Source organism: Ambystoma mexicanum, chromosome 3p (genome assembly GCF_040938575.1).
Source record: "Ambystoma mexicanum isolate Mex_15411 chromosome 3p, UKY_AmexF1_1, whole genome shotgun sequence".
NCBI classification, from domain to species: Eukaryota; Metazoa; Chordata; class Amphibia; order Caudata; family Ambystomatidae; genus Ambystoma; species Ambystoma mexicanum.
Genome location: NC_090925.1, coordinates 662,743,613 through 662,761,090, shown reverse-complemented (window position 1 = coordinate 662,761,090; position 17,478 = coordinate 662,743,613).

Sequence of the window (17,478 nt, the reverse complement as noted above, 5' to 3'; positions counted from 1 at the left end):
TCAGCAGGCCCCCACTCATGTACCCCCCAACACGACAACATGACCCACAATCATGGCCCTCATGTCCACCCAAATCCAACCGCTAGCTACCCCTGGCCAAATAACCAACCAAGCCTAACATACACCCCACATTGAAATGGCCATTACATGAAACCCAAATGGCATGTATGTACATCAACACATGTCTGTCACACACACACAATGGGGGCCAGTGAATGTGAAAAGCCGCATCGTGACAGGCATGAAACCAATGAGAGAATACCACACATTGAACTAAGGAAAAATATGTATTGAACAAAAAATGCAGTGAAACAAATAAAAACACCAAACAATGGACATAAGGAATGAAATGCTGAATGACAGAAAATCAAAGAAAATGAAATCCGAATCCAAAAAAGAACACAAAACAAAATGACTCCAAACTCTCACTGCAACAAAGCAAATCCAAACTGCAAGAAAAAAGTAAAATCCATTGCTCCATGGTCAAAAAAAATTCCAAATGCCGAAAAATACACAGTCCAACTATTAACAAGGATAAAATCCTGGGTCCATGAGCCCAACAGTTGAAATGAAACCTACCAAAATACACTAACTAATGAAGAACTATATACAAAAATGTGGGGCATTGTCCAAGCACCCCAAAATAAATGAAAAACAAAATGAAACCTAACACTAACTAACTAACTATATACAATGGCGGCGGGCATGTCCAACGGCTAACTGGTTGATGTCATGGGCCAGGGCATCATCGAACTCCTGTTCAATGGCTTGGAAGCGGGCATGTTCACTGGCCCCGAAGTCTCGCAGGGATAATGCAGTGTCCAGCTCCAACTCCCTGCGAATACCCTCGAGGCACTCAGCCCGCCTCAGCGCCCTCCGCATGGAGTTCTCCGCCCTGACCATTGTGAGCCGTTCCTCCTCTGCCCGCCGCCGCTCCGCACCTATCTGCTGGCCCACCCGCTCCCACACGGAAGACACTCCCATTCCAGGGTTCTCCTGCCCTCCGGCCGATGCCTGCCCCTCTGATGTTAATGGCCCCGAGCCATGATGCCTCCCACGTCGAGCCTGCCGCTGCCTCCGACGCCACTGCCTCTGCCAGCTCGACGGCATCCAGGCTGATGGAATCCACCGATGCCGTCGTGCACGTGCCCTGCCAGATGATGCCGTCACATCCTCCATCTGCTGGGGTCCAGTTGCTGGTGTGTCCACCCCTGCTGGACCTCCGACTCCCGACTGTGGCAGGGATGGGATCCCCACCGAGCTGGCTGCGTTGTTCGGGGCAGGTCCACAGGGGGCCCTGGTGGCATCTGGGCCGGAAGACGGCATGGAGAACGACTGGTGCACAGCCTCCACAGAGGAGGAGAGGGTCGCCAGAGTGGCCGACACAGGTACGAAACCCCCGACCATGGTCGCTCCCAACTGGGCCACGTTGGCACGGTGCTCTTCGTGATGACGCGCGTGCTCCCCCCGGGAAGCACGCACCTCATCACGAATGACACCCGTGCGCAACGAGACACCAATCAGGACCTTCTCCATATGGCTGGGGGTCCCCTCGTCCGCAGGTAGAGGAGTGTCAGATGACATGGACATCCCCCCTACCTGCGCACGGGCCTGGGATGGGGCATCCCTGCTAGTGCATGGTGGTGCAGTCACAGTGTCAGGGACAGTGACATGCACAGGCCCCTCCGCGGCGACCTGTGCTGCCTCCTGCCCCTGGCCCTGGACTGCACCACTTGCACCAGCAGGGATGCCCCCACCAGGCCCCATGCGCGGCTCAGTAGCGGCCTCCTCCTCCTCTGTGGAAACCACCAACCTGGATGGCTCCACACCGTCTTCCGCCGTTGCAAGCCCCTGTGGGGGCTCACGCACCCCTTCCGCTGCAGCCGTGGGGGCATCCCCGCCGCTTGGCTCCACAGTGCCATCTCTGCCCTCTTCTTCACATGCCGCTGTGTAGAGGGAGACATAGAACGCAAGCATCAGGGTACTGTACAATGGTCCCCTAGACAGGAAGCAATAGCAGATGAGTGGCACTGTCAAACACCACTTCCATCATGTCCCTCCACAACACATGGGTCAGTGCAGGCAAAACACATGCAGTAACAGGCATGGCACATGCTATGGACATTAGCATACATGTCCAAGGGACTCTTGAAACATACAATGTTGGTTTGAAACTCACATGCATCATGGGTCGTGCCTATCACATGCACACACTTCACTGTAGTTTCATCCATCTGGACTCGTACACCCCAGACACAGTGGATAAAAGGATGACTAGGCTGCATCAGTGAATCTGAACATTGTCACAGACATGTGTCATGCATCCATGCCATTTACAAGTCACAGACACGCAGGTCAGACACACAGACATGGACACCATACATGTACATGGCATGAGCACCCATCCCTCACCCCCACCCATGTCCAGGAACAGCGACTGGCATGCTTTCATGTGTCCATTCCGCATAGATCTCCCCATGTTGCATTTGAACACATGCACCAACCATGTGGTTCACACATTACTGGCCTCACATGCATGACCATGATGTCCCTGCACACACACATACGTACATGGCCTATGTCACACATACAGGCAAGTATCAGACAACCAGCACACTGCAACATGCCCTGTCTCACACAGCAATGCTTGGCCACTTACCGCTCAACTTCAGACGGGTCTGCCCCTCAAGGATCTGGGCGTGGAGCGCTGGGCATACGCGTTCCAGGACCCTCAGCTGGATGGTACTCATTGTGCCCCGGCCCCCCTCCACAAGGCGCCGGGCCTTCATGAGGGTCCTGGACCTCAAGTCCTCCCAGTGCTTCTTCACTTGCTTGATGGTGCGGGTTGCCACCCCCTGTGGTTTGATGGCAACCACAAAGTTGTCCCAGATCCTGTCCCGTCCATCCTTGTTGGCGCGTGATGATCCGAATAGGGCATCATAATGCCCCAGGACTAGCTCCACCAGGACACCAACTTCGGTGGCAGTGAAGCTGGTGGCCCTCTGCCCCTCTGGCTGGGGGTCGCCAGTGGTCTCGGATGGTGTTTGCCCTGACATGGCGACCCCCGAGGCAGGCGTGGGTGGGCAACTGGGTCCTGGGGCTGGGCTGTGGAGCGATGGTATCCCAGTCGGGAGTCTTCTGTTCCAGCAGGGGTGGACACAGCAACTGGACCCCTGCAGATGGCTGATGTGCAGGCACCAAATGGCAGGGCACGGTGGCAGCAGGCAGGCAGGCAGGCAGCAGCAGATGGCTCGTGGGAGGCTGCTCGGGACTCTGGGGGGCAGTAATTCGGCCTTTTGGGCAGGAGCGTGGTCTTCTGTGTGCTTACGCGTGGCCAGCTTGATACAGAGTGATTTGGCACATGAAAATTATGCACGTCAGCGTGTAATTCGAGGAAAGGCCCTTAGCGCGTAAGCGTGTCAGCACGCATACGTGATTTCATTGGACCAAAGGCCCTTAGCGCGTTTTCCCTGGCAGGCCTTGAAGATCCCACGTGGATTTCCATTGCTCTGTACGTGCTTTTCGTGGGGTGCGGTGCGTGTGTTTTGCAGACGTTGGGGTTCACACGCTATTACTTCACAGCGGGTCGGTGTTGGCTACGCGTTCTTCTACACGCAAGGCAGACGGTGAGTGGTACCCTGCTCCACCAGGCCCGATCGCTTGTGAAAACACCTGCGCACCCCTGAAATACACGTACCCCGCTCCCCCAGGCCCGATCGCGTGTAAAACCACCCGCGAGCCCCTGAAATACACGTACCCAGGCCAATCGCGTGTGAAACTTCTTGCGCACCCCTGAAATACACGTACCCAGGCCAATCGCGTGTGAAACCACCCGCGAGCCCCTGAAATACACGTACCCCGCTCCCCCAGGCCCGATCGCGTGTGAAAACACTTGCGCACCCCTGAAATACACGTACCCCGCTCCCCCAGGCCCGATCGCGTGTGAAACTTCACACGAACCCCAGGAATACACGCACCCCACTCGCACAGGGCCTATCGCGTTTGAAACTTCTCGCGCACCCCTGAAATACACGTACCCAGGCCAATCGCGTGTGAAACTTCTCACGCACCCCTGAAATACACGTACCCAGGCCAATCACGTGTAAAACTTCTCATGCACCCCTGAAATACACGTACCCAGGACAATTGCGTGTGAAACTTCTCGCGCACCCCTGAAATACACACACACGCTATTATTCACACAACGGGTGTCCGTGTTTGTCACGTACCCCTTTGCACGTCATTTGTCCGAGAGGGCCACAGTATGGGACATTCATCAGAGCTGTGTATACGTGCTTTTTGTTAGCGTACATTTTGCCGCACATTTTTTCCATGCGCAGGGACGCTACCGCCTGCTTTCATGTGGCGGACGTGTATGGCCCTGTGCGCGTATTTGCCCGTGCGCTGGTTTGCCCTATTCGATTCCATGAATACGTGTTGTAGGCGAGCATGTGGGCGTTCCGCGCACTTGCCTCCTGTACTTCCCCCGTGACGCCCACATTTTCACGAGTTGTTCCCCATTCCGCGTGTCACGCCCCGTGTTCCGCCTACTGCTTTTGTTATGTGCGCCGCGCTATGTGCGCTTTCGCTGTGGCCTTATCGCATGCCGTTAGATGACCTGTGCGCCGGCGTGCGCTGCGCACTTTTTCAGCGCACATCCCTGATTTTACTCGCGCACGGACTTCCATGAATAGATGTGCGATGGTTTCCCTGCGATATTCGCACTTGCACTGCGATTTTGGCTCTTTCACTGCGAATCGCACATTTTCGCACGCGTGCGCCGAAATTTTCGGCGCACATTAATTCCATGAATCGGCCTGATAGTCTTTGCATTTTGAAAAAAACGTAAAAAAGACATCTTTTTAAGTCCCTCCATTATTTGTCTTCTTTATCCTTACTGATCTCAATTTCTTTGTTTTCAACCGTGTCAAGACAAGAATGTCATGACAGGATATGACATGACATAACCAGGATAACGCACTTTGTGAAATTTCGTTACAATTTTATACTCAGAGTATCTAGCACTACTCTCTCAGAAAGATTAACAGGTTCAAATGTCTATTCCATGGCTTCCAATGCAGGAGCACTTTGCGTTTCCGAGAATGTAGAACCAGAAAGGACATATTCCCTTTGCAGATCTTCCAGCAGATCAATAAATTATGGTACATGTAATGCTGGAAATTAGAGCTTTCAGTTCGGATCTTCAATTGGTCCTATATTGTGCATTATGGGGTGCGGGCATATGGAGCTTGGACTGATACAAAGTACATAATATGGATATGGGTATTGTAGTAATCCAGTGCAGTGCATAATGGGAGGTGTAAGTTTTATTTACCTTGAGCATGAAACATAAAACAGATAATTGTGGAAGGTTTCTTTAATAATATTACCTTGACTTTAGACTCCAGAATTCTTCTGCGATTGCAACTGACAAAGATCCTAGCCCACGTGTCTCCCTATCCCACAATTCACTCTGGCTCACTCAATAGACATACTAGGATGACAATTTGTCCCATAATGCACCTGTTTTAGTGGGGAGTTGGTTTACTGTAGACAAAACAGTGACCTCAGCAGCCCTTCTATTTCTACCCTTAACCTAACCCACCTTCATGCTCATTGAGTGCGGCTGCTGTGGTGGAACAAGGGGGTAGGAGGTAGCTCCAGAAAAGCTGATTAATTCACAAAAGGCAGAAGGAGGTGGGCAGCCATGGTAGAGGAAACAATTTGACTTTCTCTTTCTGTCTTCACACTGTGAAAAACATGGCAACAGAAAGAAAACCCCATAAATTGGTTCATCTTCTTCTCGCATCACATTAACGATTTTTAATGTTTTTTGTCCCTAACACAATACCTTTTAGTTCAGTTGGACCTAAAAGTGGCAGGGCAGGGATCTTACCTGCCAGCTGATAGCCTCTTCATATGAAAAGTATTGAAAATAATATGTGTCAAACGTTTGGCCTACTGACTATTCTCCTAAAAGTATGCAATCAAGCTCATGCAAGGTGGCACATCTATTTCATTGTCATGCTTGCAAAACAAACAAAGTAAGACATTTCCTTATTTTTAAGGAACATTTGTGTATATGCTATGTCCAATTTTTTTTGCCAAGATTTATAGATGTTCTTAATCATATCCTATGTTGAGAGCAACAATCGGAAGTGGGTAAAATAATGGGAAAAAAAATTGTTATGGAATGTTTGTTTCTGATTCAAAAAATTGTCTTACAAAACTTCAAAATAACATTCTTTAACACTGTGCCTCTTTTTAATGTTTTACAGTCTTCAATTACGGTAAGTTATGTTATGTTACTATGCTTTTTACAGTGGTGAATAACCGGCATTGATGTTTCAAAGCACTGATCCTTGTCCAGGCCATATTGTACTGAGGAAATGGAATGAAAAATGTTTGTGCCTTGAGTACTAGAATAAGTCAATGTTTTAAGCCTGGGCCTTTATCGGTGCTGTTGATTGGAGATTTAGTAGTAAACTACCTGCCCATGGAGAGGAGTTAAATGCTAGTTGCCCAGCCCAACAATAAGTGAATTGTGAAAGTAGGACATTATTTCATATGTTTTGAATCTGAAAATCCCATTTATTTTTTAAAAAATGCACTGACAGAGGGACATTCTTGATGCAGTATTGCAATGACAATGATCATCAAAAGAAATGTTTGCATGAAGCAGAATAAGGGGCTGGAAAGACCTAAAACAATATAATTAGAAATATATGTTCTATCTCTTACCAGAGGCAATTCGCAAAGAATTGACTTTGGGCCTCATCACGAGTTGGGTGGTAGCCCTTAAATGCAGCAATAATGCTATTATCGCCACATTCCTTATTATTATTTTTTTTTAATTATTTTTTTTAGTTTATTACAAACGTTTAAAAATTCATAGCAAAACATTTTCCTGCTCATCTGTACATATGTTTCCTTTCCCAAGAATGGTGGACAGTCCATTACTTTTAGTCTTTTGGCAAGAGTCTTATATGGCATACCACACATACAAACAAGGGAAGGAGGAGTCATTTTAGGGGCACTCAGAAGATAACGAGCGCCTGACTTTAACCACATTTTTCATGGATTCCCACATCACCTTTAATTTTCAAATTACTTGCTATCACATCTAAAAATGCAGTCAATGCAAACGTCAATTTGTTACTTTCTCCAATATGCATTACACTCCACCATTCTTCTGCAGTGTATGTAGAGTACTTATCTAACTCCTGACCCAGACACCTCATTTTATCGTCTCACAAAGTAGGACAGAATAGCACCAGATGTTTCAATGAATCTTCATGGGTATTACAGAGTCGACATGTGGGTTCTTCTTTGGGTCGCTCTCCTCTCTGGTACAAGGTCTCTCCAGTTTCCCATTCATTTAATCTGAAGTACATAAACATTCTTCTCCTCCTTTTGCACGGGAATTGAGTCAAGTATTTAGGGAGTTTGTTTAGTTTCTTTGCTACAAACAGAGCATTTTTCATTCTTTTGTGTTGTCTTCTCTTGTCTTGTGTATCAATCCAGTCTTGTGTTAGCAGTTTTGTTTAACTGCATCCAGATTCTGCACCAGAGTTTGTATATTAGTGTTTAGCTGATTTAGGATGGTTTCACATGATGCTTTCCACATTTTAAAGAGACCATCCATCGCCTGCTCTTTTGTTTGTTTTAGAATATCGTATTGTGGAATGTTATCGTCTCCTACAATTTTTCTGAAGAGGGTTAGTGAATTCCATATAACAATCACATTCATCGATGATAGACTTAATTCATACCTCATGCAGGCAGTTGGAAAGCCTTTGGGCAAATTAAGAATTCTTCGCCATATCACGTGTTCGCATCTTAATCAGAACTCTTGGTCAATACCAAACAGAGTCTCGGCTCTGCATGTCAGAGCTGGTATTATTTTATTTCTGTAGAAGCGAACAACTGGAAGCATGGAAAATGTTCCATATTTTGTGTTAAGTTTTGAGGCTTGGGCAGCAAGCTGATTGCATTTCATCACCAGCTGTTTAACCATCGATTTGTCGCAAATGCTTGCACTTATTGTTATACCCAGATATTTTGCTTCAGAAACAACTTTAAGAACATCGTTGCCCAGCTTCCATTAAAATTTGTGACACACTTTATGATTACGGGATCCTCGTAAATTCTTTAATACAAGGATCTCGGTTTTCTGTATATTGATCTCCAGCTTATTTTTTTCAATATACGCGTTTAAAGCAGTTGTCTTCCTCTGGAGTCCAATTGGGGTCAAGTCTAAGATTGCAATATCATCTGCATATAAGATCATGTTAATGTGTTCTTAATTGATCTTAGGAGGGGAAAGAGTTTACGTTACTCAGAGCCACACTCACATCCGATATAAAAAAGTTGAAAAGAGTGGCTCCTAAGGGACAGCCCTGTTTGACACCACAAGTAGTTAATATAGGGGAGGTGATATGCCCTTTCTGATCGAGGCAGACATGTACAGAAGTCTCTGAGTAAAGCGCCGTTATGGCAGCAACCAAACTTGGTGGACATCCTTTGCTTTTCATTTTTTCCCACAGCAGCTCTCTATCAACTCCATCAAAGGCATGGGCCAGATCGATGGAAGCAATATAGATTGATGTTTTTTGCCTTATTGCCTCCATTTTCAGAGTATTCAAAATGAATATATTCAGACTGCATCCCGCACTTCTGACAAAGCCGGTTTGCCTCAAATCGGCACTCCCGCATTGGTGATCCATGTTGTTAATTGGTTCAACAGCTGACTAGTGAAGAGTTTCCCTACTACATCAAGTAATGCAATAGGTCGGTAGTTGTTTGGTACCAACCTTGAGCCTTTTTTAAAAATGGGCATGATTATAGCTCTTTTCCATGTTTTTGGTACTCTTCCGAAATTTAATACCCTCTTAAACAGCATTTAACAGAAGTCGCCCCATCCTTCGGGATTTTCCTTTAGGATATAGTTCGTTAGGCCATCGGTTCCTGGGGCCCACGACATACTTAATTTCTTGATGTTACTAAAGATGTCGTCTCTCTCTATGCATAATTTCCATGGCCCTTTATTCAATGCCTTAAATGATTTATCATCTTTGTTCTTCTGGAAAAGTGAGGTGTAATGGGCAATCCATTGCTCTTCTGTCACCACATTGCTTAGGCTGGCGGTTTGTGGTCTCTCTAGCTTGTTTATTGCCGCCCAAAAATCCCTATAATTTCTTTGAGCTACACATGACAGCATATATTCAGCATCGTTTTGTTCCATTGCCGATTTATGCCATTTCATCCAATTTTTATATTGCATTTTCTTTTTTTTTCTCTTTGTCTTTTTCAGCTCTTGGTTCGTTGGTAGTTTCTATTGTTCGCAGTTGTTTTCTGAAGTCTCTTTTTTTACCCACCACTTCTGGATCATAGACATGTTTCTTCATGCTATCTTTCATATTTTTATTCGTTTGCGTTTGAATACCTGTAGCAATGTGTCGTACTCTAGATTTTCCCCATCTTTTTCATTATCCCACTCGTTTAGTCTAGCGGTGAGATTTTTAATTTCGGTGCTGCTCATTCACAGCCGGTTTCCACCTGATGTCACTTCAATGTTTTGATTCCATTTCAATGGATCTTTTGATGGTTCCATAATATACGAGATCGTTACTAGATTATGATCACTTAGAGTAGTTTTGATGACCTTCATACTTTTGATCTTCCTTGTCATACCCTTAGATGTTATAAAGTAATCCTGGATGGATTTATGTGTGTCTCTCTCCCACGTTACTTGTGCTGGGATGTAACCTGGTATATTCCCATTAAGAATATCCATACTTCTGGCATCAAGTTCTTCCCAGATTATATTTCTCAAATTATGGAGTTGTGTCTCTTTTCTTCCCTTCTCGGTATATTGAAGACCCCACAAATTATGATGGCAGCATTATCTTCAATCTCTGTAATCTGGTGCATGAGGTCGAGTACATGGTCAACAAATATATTTCCTCCAGCAGCTTTGTGATGCTAATACATATTAAAAATATATATCTTTGTTGTCTGTTGGTCTGTACGGCATTGGTTCACAACTGTGGTGATCTGAATATCAGGAGATGGATTATTGGAGTTACTAATTCGTAGACCACTTTCTCTTTTGACCAAGGTGAACATTCCAGACATGGGTCGACCTCTATCTTGGCATATGGCAATATTGAAGGCCAAATCGAAGCCGTCCACCAAGGGAGGTTCGGCCAGCGTGTTTCCTGACAGCAAATAATATCAAGAGGCTTCAGAATTTCGTTTGATTTCTGCATTAGGTGAGTGAAGCCACGGGTGTTCCAGGAGTCCACAGTTTTCAAATTTCTACCTGCTTCTTCCTTATGTTAACTGTCATTTTTAGCATGTAGAGCTCCAGCCACCCAGGTCCAGCTGTCTTCAATAGTTCCTCTTAGTTGTACTTCATCCGTTTGCTTCATGCTCTTTCTACAATTCTGTGCTTCTATAGTAACTCTAAAAGTCTTTTTTGTTTCATTAACTCAATAAGGTTTTCTTCATCCCAACATAGCTCGTCTTGGACTTCTTTTCAAGCTATTTTATTATCATATATGTTGTTGGGACATTTTATTGGTCCATGAATGGTATCAAGTTCTTCATCTGTTTTAGGTATTACAACTGGCAGCTTTCTCTCTGTCTCGTTCTTCGTATTGATCTCTTTTATGATGAACCCAAGATAATAAATCTCCTCGGCATTCCTCAAAATAAGATCGTGGACAATCTTCAAGTGGATGTGCAGCACTACTCTATCAAGGGTAGATTCACCAATGAATTCCACTCTCTTGATATCATTAGATGAAATCATCTTCATATTTGGTAGATGGTTTAGGAGTTGCATGACATTGAAGTGATTTAGGATTAAACCATCTTCTTTGGGTTCGGTTCGCTCAAGTAGTAGCCGGAAATCAGACCCTCCCAGGGTTGTTTTGTTAAAGAGTGCTTTACTCGTTGGTTTAGCTCTTCTATCGACCCTCCAGGATTCATCAGTGGGTCGGGCTACTGATTTGCTCTTTAAAAGCAACCCCTCTACTTCATTTGTTACATACACATTTTTTTTTATTTCAAGAGGTATAGTTGTATTTCGATCACCATTATGGTTTTGATTCCGTCTTCTGCTATCTTTACTTTCACAAGCGTTCTCTCTCTTCTTTCTTTCATTGTGAGGAATTCTTGAAAGGCCAAGACCTTTTCTCTCTTACAGGCTCATTGTCTTTCGATTTCTTTTCCGGTGACATTTGTGCAACAGTTCTTTTACATAATTTAGCTTTTTCAAACACGGTTTCATTTTCGAGGTTTGCATCGTCATTGTTCTCAGATAGGGCTGATAGGTTTAACATCCTGTCTTCTTCTTCTGGAGATTGGTCACTTCCTTCTTCTTCATCACTTATTTCGTACGTCGATACATTAAGTAAATCTTCAATAGTTGGCGACTCCAATCTGGAATCAACATTTAGTTGGGTTTCTTTAAGGTCAACATCTTTTTTTTTCTAGCTCTTGTTTTTTCGTCATTAAAGGCTTCGTTATCTCTTTTCCAGACACATTATCACTGGTCGTCTGAATTTTTACATTCAGCGCCTCTAGATTTCTCAAGAACTTGCACATATTTTTGGCATTAGGATTCTTTCCTTTTATCATGGTCTTTGTTTTTTTCTTCGCATGTCCCGCTGCCTTATTTCTATTCTTTGGATTCTTCGCTTTCTCAAGTATTTTTTTATCTTTTTCAAAGATGGAGTAACTTTCTTTTGTAGGGTTCCCCACCAGTTCTTCGTCACAAGAAGCATGTATAGAATTATTTGATAGCTTATCACAAGCACCCACTATTGGAATTATCGCAGGCGGCGCTTCCTCAGGACTCCTTTGGGTTACTGCTTTATATGCTTGCTTATCCTTGGAACTCAAGTTCTCGAATGTCAAGCCCTCTGCGTTTTTTGAAGTTGTAGGAAGAGACATAACAGCTTCTCTTGTTTCAGAACGTATCATGTTGGGCATCATTTTTCCATCAATATTTGCTCTCAGTGGACAAGTCGCCAATAAGTCTTGGGGCTCTGCTTGTATACCCTTGTTACTTGTCTCATTCATTTTCGCCTGGCTTTTCTCACCAATACTTTTCTCCTTTCTCAGCTGGAGTATACTCAAATCCTCATGAAGCTCATTTTGTGGATCCACAAGTTGATTTCCATCTATATGATATTTCTTTAGTATTGATAATCTTCTTTGGCCACTTCAGCCAGCAGCTTCTTATCTTCTCCTGAACTTCTTAAAGCATCCTTCAATATATTTGCTGTTAACTAATCTTTATATTTATCTTTTTGGGTCTGAATGTTCATTTCTTGTAACTTCATTTCCAGGCTAACCATTTTAGTGTTGACCAGAGCAATAAATGTGTTATGGTCTCTGTAACTTTCGTTAAATTGTTCATATATTTTGGCTAATGGTGTTATTGCAATAGCCGTTGCTGACAGTAAGTTTGGTCTCAGTTTGTTTATTAGATTTTCTGTCACTTCATGTATAAATTTCTTTTGTATCAGTTTGTTCTTCTTTTCACACAGTTTAGCATTATTGAGAGATCTCATTGGTTTGTATTTTCTTTGATGGTAATCCGCATCAGTAGTAGATTCATCAGAAGAGGAGTCATCAAGAGATGTTGAAGACATCAAACCCCCATGCTCTTGTTTCTTGCTTTTTGATGTTAGTTTTTCCTCATTTCTGATGTAAACTTTAATTATCTTTGCATTTCTATTTTGTGAGCAACACAGCTCAGTCATTGGGCTTGAGTCCACTCGTCTTCTTTTAGCTCTCACAGTTCTGATAGGTGTATTAGGTGTTTTGATATTGCCCATCTTTTGCCGCCATATGTCAGCTTCGCTCCCTATATCTGTATAAGTGGTTATCAAGTCATTATATTTACCATTGTACTGATTACAGTCTATTTCTGCTGCTTATGCAAATTTACTTTTTCCCTTATGGCCATGATGTATTTGATAATCTGGTCAGCCACTGCAAGAGAATTACGCCTATCATTGATTTCTGCAGGCTCCTGTTCTAAATGTATCCCCCAGTCAGGCTTGGGCTGAGCATACAGTGGTTCTGCGGTATCAATGTTGCTCATGCCACACTGATCAGAGTAAGGAGACATATTTTTGTTGGGCTAAAGATTTATTCAAAGCTCGCGGGGGTTCCTGTGAATGAATCTCAAAAGTGAAGCCATTATTTACAATGTTAGCAATAGAAGCATTAGGAGCGGGGGGCGGAGTATTAACTTCTATCAGCTCAGGCAGTCCAGATCCATTCTGATGCCGTGACGGAGCGCTAGCCATCAGCGGGCGGCTTTGTGTGTTGGACCGTTCAAGTCCCCCACTCACTGTCATAGATGTTTGAGGATCGAGATCTGCGCAGTCCCTACCGCTCATTTGATCACTTTGGGGCATAGGCTCCGCCTCATTTGCGCCCGTATCCTATGCATTCGATGTCAACCTCTCGGCGGCAACATCTCGCGGCATTCAATCGTCCATATCAGCAGAAGTTGGCTCCAAGTCTGGTTTATAGCAGGTGAGTGGGGAGAATTTGCATGCACTCATTTTCATAGGGCGAGGGGCTGGGGAGTCGGACAGTATTGAGGTCGCAAACAGATTCTCCGACAAGTGGGATGAAAGTACTTCAGGTGCTTCATGAAGCCCTCTCATCTGTGAGGCACTCAGAGAGAGATTTAGGTGATCCGCTGCCGTTTCCCCTTCAGGGAACTCAGCCATGCGAGCTGTAACGCGCACAGCTAATCTTGTAGATACCTTCTCTGCATCTAACGCAGTGATTCCTCAAATACTTGACATTCGGAATCTAGCGCAGCATTACAGCAAGCTTCAACAACCTCATTATCTGATATAAATGAGTTAGAACAGTTAATATGATCCTCACTTACTTGAAATTTCAGCAGAGGTTGCTTTAGAGTCCGCACAGGTATCCTGGCAGGGGCAGATTCACAGCGCATTAATTTCGCGCGAGCACATAGCTGACGCCTCGTTTCCATAATTTAGTGTTTTTTCAGGCGCAGCAGCCAAAACTCGCTTAGATCCTTATGCCCCTCGTCCCATGTAACCCAAGGAACACAAAGAACACTCCCTCGTCAGTACGTGTCGCTCCGCGAATGAGAGTGGTTCTTAAGCACTAGCTCCTCCTTGCACCAATGGAGCTAGTGAAAACACTGCTGGCAAATGGCAATCCACTAGAAAAATGTCGAGAGTCGAACACAAAGAACACTCCCTCGTGATTCTGCTTCGCTCTGTGAGTGAGAGGGGTTCTTAAGCACTAGCACTGCACCAATGGAGCTAGTGAAGACACTGCTGGCAAATGGCAATCCACTGCAAAAACGTCGAGAGTCGAACACAAAGAACACTCCCTCGTCACTCCGCCACATTTAAGGGCTGGCCCTCTTAAAGATTGGGCGGAACATCTGGAGTTTTAGCTACAGCTTTTTGCTTGAGGTAAAAATCCTGCTTTCCGCCCATTGTGGGCGCTATTAGCGCAGCACTAATTGCACCAGCGCTAATAACGCCATGAAACCCCCATTAGGTCCAATGGACCCAATAGGGAATGGACAATAACCCCCCCTACCGCTGCTGGTGATCCAGTGCTAACAGTGCCGGACCGAGAAGCAGTATCACTATTTGCCCTAGTGGTATGGATTGCCACACTCGTGATGAGGTTTGTATAGTTTTCAAGTGTGATGGGCCTGATTTACAATGCGTTTTTCAATGGGAAAATGCTTTTCTATATCGGACCCGATGTGTCTTACTTTATTGCTTAATGTTTACTGAATGCAAAAAGGTTCACCTCAGACATATCTTCGGCTTTACAGATTGAGACAAAAGGATAAGTGTACATATAGATGTGTTCAAAAACCATTCCAAACATATTTTGCAACTGCTAAATAGCTTTAGAAATGTTTGGAACAACGAGCCTGTATTTTACGTATATATTCGTTTTCAACAAATAATGCAAACTTTATTACACATTTTAAGAAGTTACTTCTAACGCTTAAAGAAGAAATCCCAATAAGGTTTTTATACGTATTAACAAAATAAGGCCACATTTTTGAAAATTACGTATAACTGACTAACAAACACACCAAAGTTCATTAAACTTAAAACGTTATTTAGGTTGTTCAAAAGTAAACATTGTTAATAAGACTGCTATATGATTTTGCATGAGTAAACGGCACATTTAAAAAATGTGTTAATTCATATTTGTGAAAATAAGACTATACACTCTCCCTGCAAATGTATTACTTTTAACGACACTTTGGGAAGTTGTAAGATGCAGAGTTTGCTACAAATTTGTAGCTCTCCAGCAATTATAAATCAATTGTTTACCTTTTTAATATTTGCTCGTTTCTAGTTTGTCGCTATTCTCCAAGCAAGGACTGTAATCTGACTTTTCAGAACGATTGGAAGGAAAACAAATTAGCACCTTACATGTTGGCATATTTATATTTACATGCTCTGATTTATTTATAGGCAGTGATGACATCAATTACTGTTTGCTCTGTTTTAAAGTAATTGATTTCCTGACCGCTGAAAACTTGATTGTTTTTAACTTGCACCCAACATGACCTCGACACTGGCCTTTGCCAGGACAACATTTATCATGGCTAGTACTGAACATCTCTGTTGTAAACTAATTGCTGCCTCAGTACTGAACGGAAATATGAGCCTGTGCACACCAAAGGCAAAGTAAGCATGAGTACAGTGTGGGTTAAAACCATCATTTGCACCTTTTCCTGGGCCCACGCAGTTTGGATATCATGTGGCTTCACCTTCATTGAGGGTAGATCCTCACGTGCCTCTTACTCATCCCACTACTCACTCAATGAAGACCATTCGCCTACCCACAGAGATGACCAAAGTCCATTCATCTTTTTATTCCAACTCCCTTCCTCACCCTTCCTACAAAAGAGGTAGCTACCATCCCAGATCATGTTTTTCTTTTCTGCCAGATTGGACCTGCTGGGATGGACTTCCTGAGGAGTGCTGCTCTTTCGGCACTAAGAGGAATGGATCTCCTTCACCTGGTGCAGGGCTCATGGGGGTATTTGTGTTTTGGGAAGAACCGAGCCCGTGAAGTTGTTTTCCCCCTTGCCCTTCCCAGCATGGCATAAAAGACTGGGTTGTTTGGGCTCAGGCTCCACTCAGGGGCACAGCACTTGTATGGGTGTGGTTCCGGCGCCTCATCACATTGATGCCTCTTTCAGTGGTACCTGGAGCTGCAGACAAGAGGTGTGGCCACGACAGATGCCCATTATCCGGCCAGTAAGTAGCACACAGCATGGGAAGATAGGCACGGCCTACAGAGCTGGGTTGCCTGGCTCTGGCTGGTGAGGGGGCACACAGTGCAGGAAGTAGAGTGCAGCCCAAGCAGCGTTCACAGCAGGTAAGCAGATTCCAGCTGGGAAAAGAGCAACAGCCTGCCATGACATGGCTTGCATAACAGCGGGTGTACGGCACATGCATGGGGCACAGAAGCGTACCATGGCACTCTGCGGGCAGGGACTATCAGGGAGATTCACCATAGTCCTCGCTCCCTAGGAGTTCAGCACTGCAGAAGGTTACTGGTTCATGGAGCTCAGCTGTCCTAGCCCTCCTTTCTCCCCTGCCGAGGACATAGAGTGAGGAGAAAACATCAGCCATTCCACCGAGATGGTGAACTTGGTCTTGCATGGTGGACCAATTTAGCGTACTTTGTAAGGATTGAAAGGATGCACAACACTAGTTGGGGAAGCAGTTGTCACCACCACGTCTCTTCACTGCATGTTCTTAGACAAGGCCAGGGAGAAGGACATGCATATTGATTCTGCCTCTTCCACCACAGAGTCCCCTGAGACACCACGTGGCAGAAAGTGAGGTAGGGAAGGCAGCCCAGATTAAGGCCGTGATCAGGGAAACCCTCAGATAGGAGAGGTCCGCCAAGTGGTTAATCAGTTGAGCCATCCTGATGTTGCGCTTGAGTTAAAGTTCCCAACACCAGAAAGAGTTTTACGTTATGCAAGTTGTACTAAGCCATAATGCAGCTGGATTAGATGCAATGTATGTGTTTTGTGTAGTTAAAGGAATCAGAACGATTGTTACTTAGTGTGTTGTTTTGGATACATTTTAGATTTGCAATAGGTAGTAACATAATTAGCAGTAGCATGGATAAAATATTATTGTGCAATGTACAACTTGTAGCACTTCGAACCATGTAACAGGGAGATTCACGCACACAAGAGACATGCTCACAGATGAGAAATCCATGTGAGGCTATGTAGTAATATTGAACAATGAACATGTGGAGATTCTACAATGGTTTAAATTGCAAACAAATTTTAGGACATTGGGAAACATGGGGTTCATTGTCAGTACATGGATAGATTGCAGAGTGCACTTTTCGCTTAGTTGGGGTCTGCTGGATGACCAAGGTCATGGAAGGGTTAAGTAG